The 9,106-nt window shown below is 41.1% G+C and overlaps 2 pseudogenes; both read left to right on the top strand.

The window, feature by feature from the left end:
* Window positions 1-3,373: 3,373 nt before the first annotated feature.
* Window positions 3,374-4,122, top strand: LOC127151182 (putative cytochrome c biosynthesis ccmC-like mitochondrial protein; annotated as a pseudogene).
* A 1,654-nt stretch (window positions 4,123-5,776) lies between these two features.
* Window positions 5,777-6,687, top strand: LOC127151296 (cytochrome c oxidase subunit 2-like; annotated as a pseudogene).
* The last annotated feature ends 2,419 nt before the right edge of the window (window positions 6,688-9,106 follow it).

Consider the following 9,106-nt stretch of genomic DNA (forward strand, 5'->3'; position numbering starts at 1 on the left):
TATTAAGATATAAGGAAGAGTGGAAGTCATAAAGATAAAGGAAAGTCAGAAAAGCTCCAAAGGACTCCCGTATGAAATTCAATAAAAGGATATATGGAATAGTCACCTGGACCTTTGTTTTTGGTTCTACGTAGCTTAATTAGGATAGGAGTATCTGATACTATATTCAACTCAAATTCTTATTAAGACGAAAAAGGACTCATTCATTCCACAGGTTAATATGGAGAAAGAAAAAGCTTCAGACGAGGGACCCTCCCTTATACTTGAAATAAAGATGTATACTTCCTCAACTAAAGAGAGAATGAAAGAGTAAGATCGAATGAAACTCTCAGTCTGATGATGTGCTTGATCTAACTATTTCTCCTAAACAGGGTCTCACCTTTGTCCTCTCCTTCCATCTTGCCCCTTGTTCATTGATCTTTTCTTAGGCGGAATTCGGTAACCAGTGCTTGATTGGATTTTCTATGGAAGATAGATACCAAGGAAGGGGCTTAGCTTGTGTTATGCTAAAGACATAAGGATTGGCTTGGCAAGGTAAGAGTAGCCCTTGACTCTATTCCTTCCTACCTGCGTTAGACGACTTAAAAAGAAAAGAAAACAAGGCTCAAAGAATGATTGAAGCGACTAAGTTTTTGAGTTCCATTAATCAGTCCTTCAGACCATTAATCAGTTCTATAAATTCAATGGATAAACAAGTCCTTCGGCCTACTCAATTCGACAAAGACAAAGTACTATTATTTCGGAGGACTATTCAACCTATTTCCCTGTTCGGAGGATAGGTCGAAGACTTAGTCTTCCTTATGCGGCTAGGCGTTGGTGATCCATTCAAGGGAGAATCGGAACAAGGACCCTACCTATTTCTTATATGAGATGAGGAAGTAGTTTACCGAGGGAAGGTTAGATATAGGATGTATGGAAGGTTCAAAGTTCATATGGTAGATTCAATCACTGAACTAAGAAGGACGAGTCGGATAGGTATGAATAAGCTTTTCTGAGTTATGGGATTCCCTTTCCTTCTTTTTCTCTGATCTCTACCCCACTAGAGGCTAGAACGACGGAGTTGACTTACGAGTCCCACGTAGCGCTTAGAGATCTTTTTCCCTTGTTCATTGATCATTTGACCTCACAAAACAAGGGTCGAACATTAGACACCAAGTGAAAGACGCACAGGGAGTCCCACTAGGCGGGTATGGGTCTAAAGAATGCAGATATCCCTTAATATGGATAGTCCTTCGGACAGGTCAAATTCTCTCTTTCCCAAATATCGTATAATCAATGAGTTCTCAATTTCTCGATAGTTTCTTCTCTCAAATTCACTAATTAAGCTACTCCAGATGAGTAGTCTGAAAACCTTTGCCTAGCGAAGCGAAGCGACTTACAAGGTGCGAAGCAGCTCTACTACGAAGGAGAGGAGTGCAGAGTGCAAGGATGACCTTTCTTCCTTAAGGAACCTTGAAAAAGGGTATTCTCATTTACAAAGATCATCTTGCATTTTTTCCATGAGAAGTGGAACTCTCTACTGGGGTGCTGAGAACGATAATGTACGAGTCAGTCCGCGAAAAACTCACAACTACTACGTGGGCTTCTTCATCCTAATCCGGAATCCTAATCAAAATTTCGAAAATTCCATCATCCATCCCATGAAAGGGAAATGGAATTGATTATGTATAATAATCAGCGGCTTTGAAAGGAGTGCAAAAGCAAAATCAAGCTCCAGATGAGTTGAACGAGACTAGAAGCTTTACCATCTTCTTTCGGAGCAGGAAGCCTCATCCCTGATTATTTCCTTTTATTCATTCCCAGTTTCAGGTCTTCTTTAGTTTGAATTCCTGAATCACTCTTTCATTCTTGAGGTTATTAGATAAGTGGCTTAAAAGGAGAAAGAATGGTCAAAATTCCGTAGGTATTAGCTCAAATTCTTCAAATGCAAGGTTTCTCCTTAAGAGTTGCCTCAGTCCTACTTAGCTTAATAGACTACGTCTTCCTATGCCTTTCATCATAAAGAATATGATCATTCCTTTGACTTCCAGGTAGACTTTTGAGAGCAGGAAGACAGCTAATCATGCTGGTTGGAGTGTCCAATGAGTATCTGGATCTCCCCCTCATTCCTTTAAGGAGGATGACCTCAAACCTTTTTTCTAAAATGCGCTTGCTTCAGCACCTCCTCTTGGCACTGTTCGTAATGATCCTTTTCATTATTGAAGTGCATTTGAACTTCTAAGTCGATCCCTTGGCGGAATCTTCCTCTTTTCAACACTAAGGGCCATAGCGCATAATCGTAGTTATGGTCTCCTTCTGCCCTGTGTATAAGAATCTTCCTTTCTTCTCAAATTCTTTGAGCCTCGGCGAGGGCTTTCTATCCTTTTGATAGGTATGACGGCAAAGTTAAGGAGATTCCAGACTCTCTGCTTGTAATTAAGAATTTAAACTACCACGGATCGGGATGCTGTCCTCCGCTTGCTCTTTCTTTCGTCGAGCAACTGAAACTCATATGGAGCTTGATTTTTCTTATTATTTCGAGGAAGCAAATAATAGGATCCAAACCCTCTTTTTGTTCTTCCTCTAAAGCAAAAGCCAGATAAGGAACCTCTTGTGAGAAATGGACATGATACCTTCTTACGGAAAGACAATTGTACCAAATAGCTGGGTTTGTAATTAGGTTCTGCGTTGAAGACCTTATTTGTAAAGCTCTCCAGAGAAAGGCAAAGGCTTTTAGACTACTCCGAAGGCTCTGTAGGAGTTTCATTTTGATGCTTCACTCAATTTTTTAAGGTTGGAAAAGAACTGAAGGGGCATGACCGGCCCATGGGGTGTGGCTCATGGAGGTGAAGCTGGTGGGTATCTCATTACTTATGAGAATGGTACATTCATACTCTGAAGAAAGGTTTTCTTGTATTTGGCATCTAGACTGCACGACGTCTAGGATGGTTAGTAATTTCTTCATGCCTTGCTCAGCTTCTTCCTGGTTCCCGAACTAACTGGACAAAGGTGAGAGCAATCCATCAAATCAGAGGAGAGGGTCGGCAGAGGTCAGAGAATGAGAGTTGGACTAGCCGAATATCACCCTATTTCTTCTGACTTCCTTCAATATCAGACTGCTATTGGTTAGATCTTTCCTAGCATTTCTCTTTCCTCGATCCGAGAAGAATGCCTATGAATGTGGTTTCGATCCTTTCGGTGATGCTAGAAGTCATTTCAATATCAGATTTTATCTTATTTCCATTTCTTCAAACTTTTCTTTTTCGGTATGCCACTCCCTGGGAAGAAGAAGGCACGAGCTCCACGAAAACAAACAAAAGGGGGGGAATTCTCATTTCTTTTCTATTGAATATAGATGTCTTTCTTGTTCCACTAGCTAGGACCAAATTCAAAAATGTCTCTTTCCTTATTACAACCTTCATTTTTGATGTCAAAGACCAGAAGCTATGCGCAAATTATCATTGGATCTCGGTTGTTCTTAACAGCGATGGCTATTCATTTAAGTCTTCGGGTAGCACCATTAGATCTTCAACAAGGTGGAAATTCTCGTATTCTGTATTTACATGTTCCTGCGGCTCGGATGAGTATTCCTGTTTATATAGCTACGGCTAACAAACTTTCTTCTTCCTACTAACAAAACATCTCCTTTTTCTTCGCTTTTTCGGAACCGGTACAAAAATGGGTGCTTTTTTTTTTACCTTGTTGACTTTAGTGACTGGGGGGTTTCGGGGAAGACCTATGTAGGGCACCTTTTGGGTGTGGGATGCTTGTTTAACCTCTATATTCATCTTGTTCCTTATTTACCTGGGTGCACTACGTCTTCAAAAGCGTCCTGTCAAACCGACTTCTATTTCAATCCGTTTTGGACCGATCGATATACCAATAATCAAGTTTTCAGTCAACTGATGGAATACATCGCATCAACCTGGGAACATTAGCGGATCTGGTACATTAATACATGTTCCTATGCCCATTCCAATCTTGTCTAACTTTGCTAACTTCCCCTTAGCAACTCGTATCTTTTTCGTTTTGGAAACACGTCTTCCTATTCCATTTTTTCCCGAATCTCCTTTCACGGAAGAAATCTCAGCTTTTTATGCTAAAATAACATCAACAGGCTCAAAGAATCCCATGGAGCGGTAAAGCCACCCCTTCCACTCCCCGTTACCTAATAGTTCAAATCGTTCTGCTAGGGCACGCGTCCTACTCTCAGTTACCTCTTAAGTGAAGACCCTATTTGGAAAAAACCACTCTTAGGCGTCTGTGAACCCTCTCGTTCGACAACCTCATCTTCGCTAGTTCTTTTTATCCTCTTCTTTGCTGCCGATTCCCCTGTGCTACTTACTAACTAATTACTAAGCAAGAATCTTTGACCTTGCTACCCAGACTGCTTTCTCTTTAGTAGTCTTTCTGTGCCGATTGATGATGATAATGGCAACACAAGATCTTTTACATAGCCTCTGACTTATCTCTTTCACCTGGATGTCCCCTTTCTTTTGTAGAGGCTATTCCTTCGAGATCCACTATTGGGATCTCAAACAAAAAGAATGAAGATACTTTCTTCCCTTATTTACACCGGTCCCTTGATGAACAAACCGTTGACGCTTCCTCTTTTTCCCTTCAGCCTTAGCCCCTACTCTGATTCATTTTCTCGGTCGGATGAGCTACTTTGTGCCTATCGCTTTTTCGCCCCTCTCCCTCTCTCTCTCCTTCTACAAGATAATACAAGACAAGAATGAGAGAGCTACGTGGGAGAATGAAGATCAAATTCAACTCTAATTCCGCTGACTCGTAAACATACTCAATTATGCCTAGCCTTCTCGTTCATGATCCGATCGATTCGGAGGTTATTCAATAACTGGACTCAAAACGAAAGGATCAAAGAATTATCTCAGAATTTGAGAGCGAAAGAGATTATATTTATCGCCCTTTCTTTTTTGAAATAACTCGACTCAAAATGATAAGTCTCAAAGAATGATTGAAGCGACTGAAAGTTAAGGAATTATCCCTTATTTATCGCCCTTTCATTTTTGAAATAACTCGACTCAAAATGTAAGGAGAGGAGAAAAGAATTTGTGAACTCCTTACCAAAGAATGATCGAAATCCATATTCAAAAATCAGTGAATTTGAGGTTCATCTCACGCAAATTCTTTGCGCCTGATAAGTGAAACATTGACCTAGAAACTGAGGGCTCGAAATGAAAAACGTTCAGACGTCTCTCAAATTCTTTGACCGCTCCGAAGGAGTCATGAAATTCCACACTCAAATAGCTCGACTGAAAGGTGCGAAGCAGCTCGACTAAGAAGGAATCAAAGAACAAGGGTTGTGAGGAGTTGCAAAATTCTTTGCTCCTTTTTAGGAGCGCAAGTACAGAAACCGGAGGAGTTTCTATATTCAATTTGATCCACTAAGTCAAAGATGGAACTAGAAGACGAGACTGAATCAATGAACAAAGAGGGAAGAAGAGAGAAGCGACTATTCATGATCGATGTTATTGGCTCTTCCGAAGAGGAAGGGTTCAAAGAGATTATGGCAAATTATGTTCACCAAGAAATGACCCGAAATTGGATCTTGGTCTATTCTATTTGAGATTCTTCCTTTTCGTCTCCATCAAAATGTAATGTAATGAGAGTGTGGATTCTCAATTGTAACCTCCTATTTCTCGAGATTCCATAGCATGCAACAACTAGTTGTAAGAAAGAGGGGGGGAGTCTCAAGAGAGATTTCAAGTGTGCAGTGAGGAGTAATAGGTAGCCATACCATACTTTAGTCGACCCAAGCAATGCCCATCCCATGCCTTTCTTGGTTGGACCAACCAAACCGGCGATTTTCGTCTTCCTTCATTGGGAGAGCAAGAACAAGTATCTCTCTCTCTCTTTTTTTTCTTTGGGGGGGGGGGGGAGCAGAGCAGTCAAAGAAGAAAGCAAAGAAAATGATTGTTCTCAAATGGCTATTCCTCACAATTGCTCCTTGTGATGCAGCGGAACCATGGGAATTAGAATCTCAAGATGCAGCAACACCTATGATGCAAGGAATAATAGACTTACATCACGATATTTTTTTTCCTCATTCTGATTTTTGTTTTCGTATCACGGATCTTGGTTCGCGCTTTATGGCATTTCCCCTATTCAAAAAAGAAAATACCGCAAAGGATTGTTCATGGAACTACTATCGAGATTCTTTGGACCATTTTTCCTAGTATCATTTCGATGTTCATTGCAATACCATCCTTTGCTCTCTTATACTCAATGGACGAGGTAGTAGTAGATCCAGCCATGACTATCAAAGGTATTGGACTTCAATGGTATCAGACTTATGAGTATTCTAACTATAACAGTTTCGAGGAACAGTCGCTCACTTTTAACAGTTATACGATTCTAGAAGATGATCTAGAATTGGGTCAATCACGTTTATTAGAAGTGGACAATAGAGTGGTTCTACCAGCCAAAACTCATCTACGTATTATTGTAACACCTGTTGATGTACCTCATAGTTGGGCTGTACCTTCCTCAGGTGTCAAATGTGATGCTGTATCTGGTTGTTTAAATCAAATTTCCATTTTGGTACAACGAGAAGGAGTTTACCATGGTCAGTGCAGTGAGATTTGTGGAACTAATCATGCCTTTACGTCTATCGTCGTAGAAGCAGTTCTTAGGAAAGATTATGGTTCTCGGGTATCCAATCAATTAATCCCTGGGGAAGCTTAAGTGGAAATGAAAGAAAGAATATCTCAGTGAGAGAAAATGAGGGAGACCACTCAATTTCAAGTGGAACTCACTCGCTCTAATGCTTCTTTAGTAGACAAGGAGTTCCATGCATAAGCCCCTTTAGAGAGAGAGGGCAGTCATACACGAACTCGTAAGTCAAGTACTAGACGAGTTGTTTACGAAGTAGAGCGCCCACGTCTTGCTTTTGGTGAAGCTTAACGAACTAGATAAAATGCATTTTTTTGATGGTAGGAATAAAGAAGACTATACTACTTTTTAGGCCGACCACAATACAAGTCATGAGCGATAGCGAAGCCAAGCCGTATAAAGGCGAGCAACCCTTATAACAATAGCAAACGACCTACTTATAGCCCACCCGCCCTCTTTCTCCCTTAGGCTTTTTTCTAAACTTCTTATGGGTCTGACAAGCTCATCAAATGGCAATTCTTCACCGCGTACTGGGACAGTGGGATTGAATTCTATTACTTTCTTTTCATTGATAGATATGTGTACCACAACGAAGAAGCAAGATGCCGATATGCTTGATGTACTAGTCAAGCCCTAATTAAGCTAAGGAGGACTAAAGAATTTGCGAGGCGAAGGCTCAACTGAAAGAAGAGGGAGATTCATAGCAAAGAGATCGATCAATGAATAAGGATAGGGGAGGCCCTAACCGAGAAAGGATCCACGATGGGGAAAGCAGAGTCAGCGAGAAAGAATGAATAAGTCACAATCTACCTAGGAAAGATAACAAGGACATCGAAAGAGCTATCTAATTCATTCTCTCTTCACTTCGCTATGCTTTGTTCACTCTCTTCATTTAAGCGAGTCAACTTCTATAAATCACTACTGATAGTAGATTCAGTGCTACTTGTCGAACAAATCCTCTCAACATATGTCTATCCAATTTCTTTGTGTTCAATGTATCGCTTTCTTTTCCTATCTCGTACCTGTTTGTGGTAGTTTCATTATCTTTGTCAACTAGATTTGAGAATAGTGCCTGAACTGAACTACTACTGGCTTAGCTGCCTAGCTACTAATAACTTGGCACCCGTCCTGTCACTATAGTAGAAAGAGTAGTTGTAGAATTCCACTTAGGGCACACTTGTTAGCTACAGTTCCCATATGTCTTGTAAAGAACTAGAATTGCCTGCAGTTACGAGACTAACTCCCCTGGCCAAACTCTTGCTCCTCAGATTCACAGACTGAAGGGGATGAAAGTTGCGTTAGCTACTTACTTCTATTAAAGTCAGACAAGGCCTTGACTCTTTGCCTTCCTATATCATACTTGGGAACTACTAGATCTAAGTCCAAAATATCGACCTTAGTTCAAGTCCTAGCCTGAATTGAACTCCTTACTGATATTGTTTGTGGGGTTAGGGTAGTTTACTTGCAGGCTGATAAGTCAGGTAGCAAAGCCTAAGATTAGATGACTAGTTTGTTTCACTTCAGTTCCCCGCCGTCGTCCCTTATCTGAAAGCATGGAAAGGTATCCAGAAAGCATAGTCACAACTATGAGATAGGTGCCCTCTCACCTAATACCCGCTACTAAGGATTGAAAGTAGCATAATCGGCTATAGAACTCCAGATCCACGAATGGCCGCGGGCAAGCACCTTTCACAAGCAAGTAGCTAGCTTCCACCTTTCTGAATAGCAAGGCGCGAAAGCCTGAGCCTTTCCTATAGCTTCTACTTAGACTTAGCAACCCAAATCAAGGTTTTGATTCCTTAGCTGTCGAGCTACTCAAGATAGTAAGCTAGTATGTACGCATTTGCCAGATTGCTTTAAGAGAAGCTTGACCTCCACCTTGTCCTTTCCAAAACTATGGAGCTCATCTGAAAAGTCGATTTTCTAGATCAAAACGTTCACTCTGAGAATAAGGGTATAAAAGTGAACCACCTAGTATCGATCCATGGCCGCTAAACAAAAGAAGTCCATTACCACTAGGCAACCGTCTTTACCCCCTCAACCGATCGAGGCTCGAACATGCCAACAACCAATATTGACTCCTTTCCCAGGAATAGCTAAAAAGAACTAATACGACTTGTGAATCCCGATCCATGGTAGTTTAATTTCTGACTACCGTTAGGACTGACGAAATTCATAACAGATAGACAGAAGTTATGACAACCACATCCACAAGCCTTCTTTCGTCAAGGCTTTTGAGGCTCCTCAGGCTTTCAAGCGAATAGACTTGGAGGGCATATACCGAACCTGGCCGATTTTCCTAAGTCGAAGTGAGAAAGGTTCTATAGAGAGATCACCGAATTCACCTTCTGAATGGAGATGAAAAAGGAAAGGAAACAATTCCCCTTGCATTAAGGATAGATCGATCTGCTCTTACGCTTGCTTTTGTAGACCTACTTTCTTGCTAAGAGGAGAAGCGGGATAAGTAGGACAGGGAGATGTAGGGCACCGT

Source organism: Cucumis melo, chromosome 10 (genome assembly GCF_025177605.1).
Source record: "Cucumis melo cultivar AY chromosome 10, USDA_Cmelo_AY_1.0, whole genome shotgun sequence".
NCBI lineage: Eukaryota > Viridiplantae > Streptophyta > Magnoliopsida > Cucurbitales > Cucurbitaceae > Cucumis > Cucumis melo.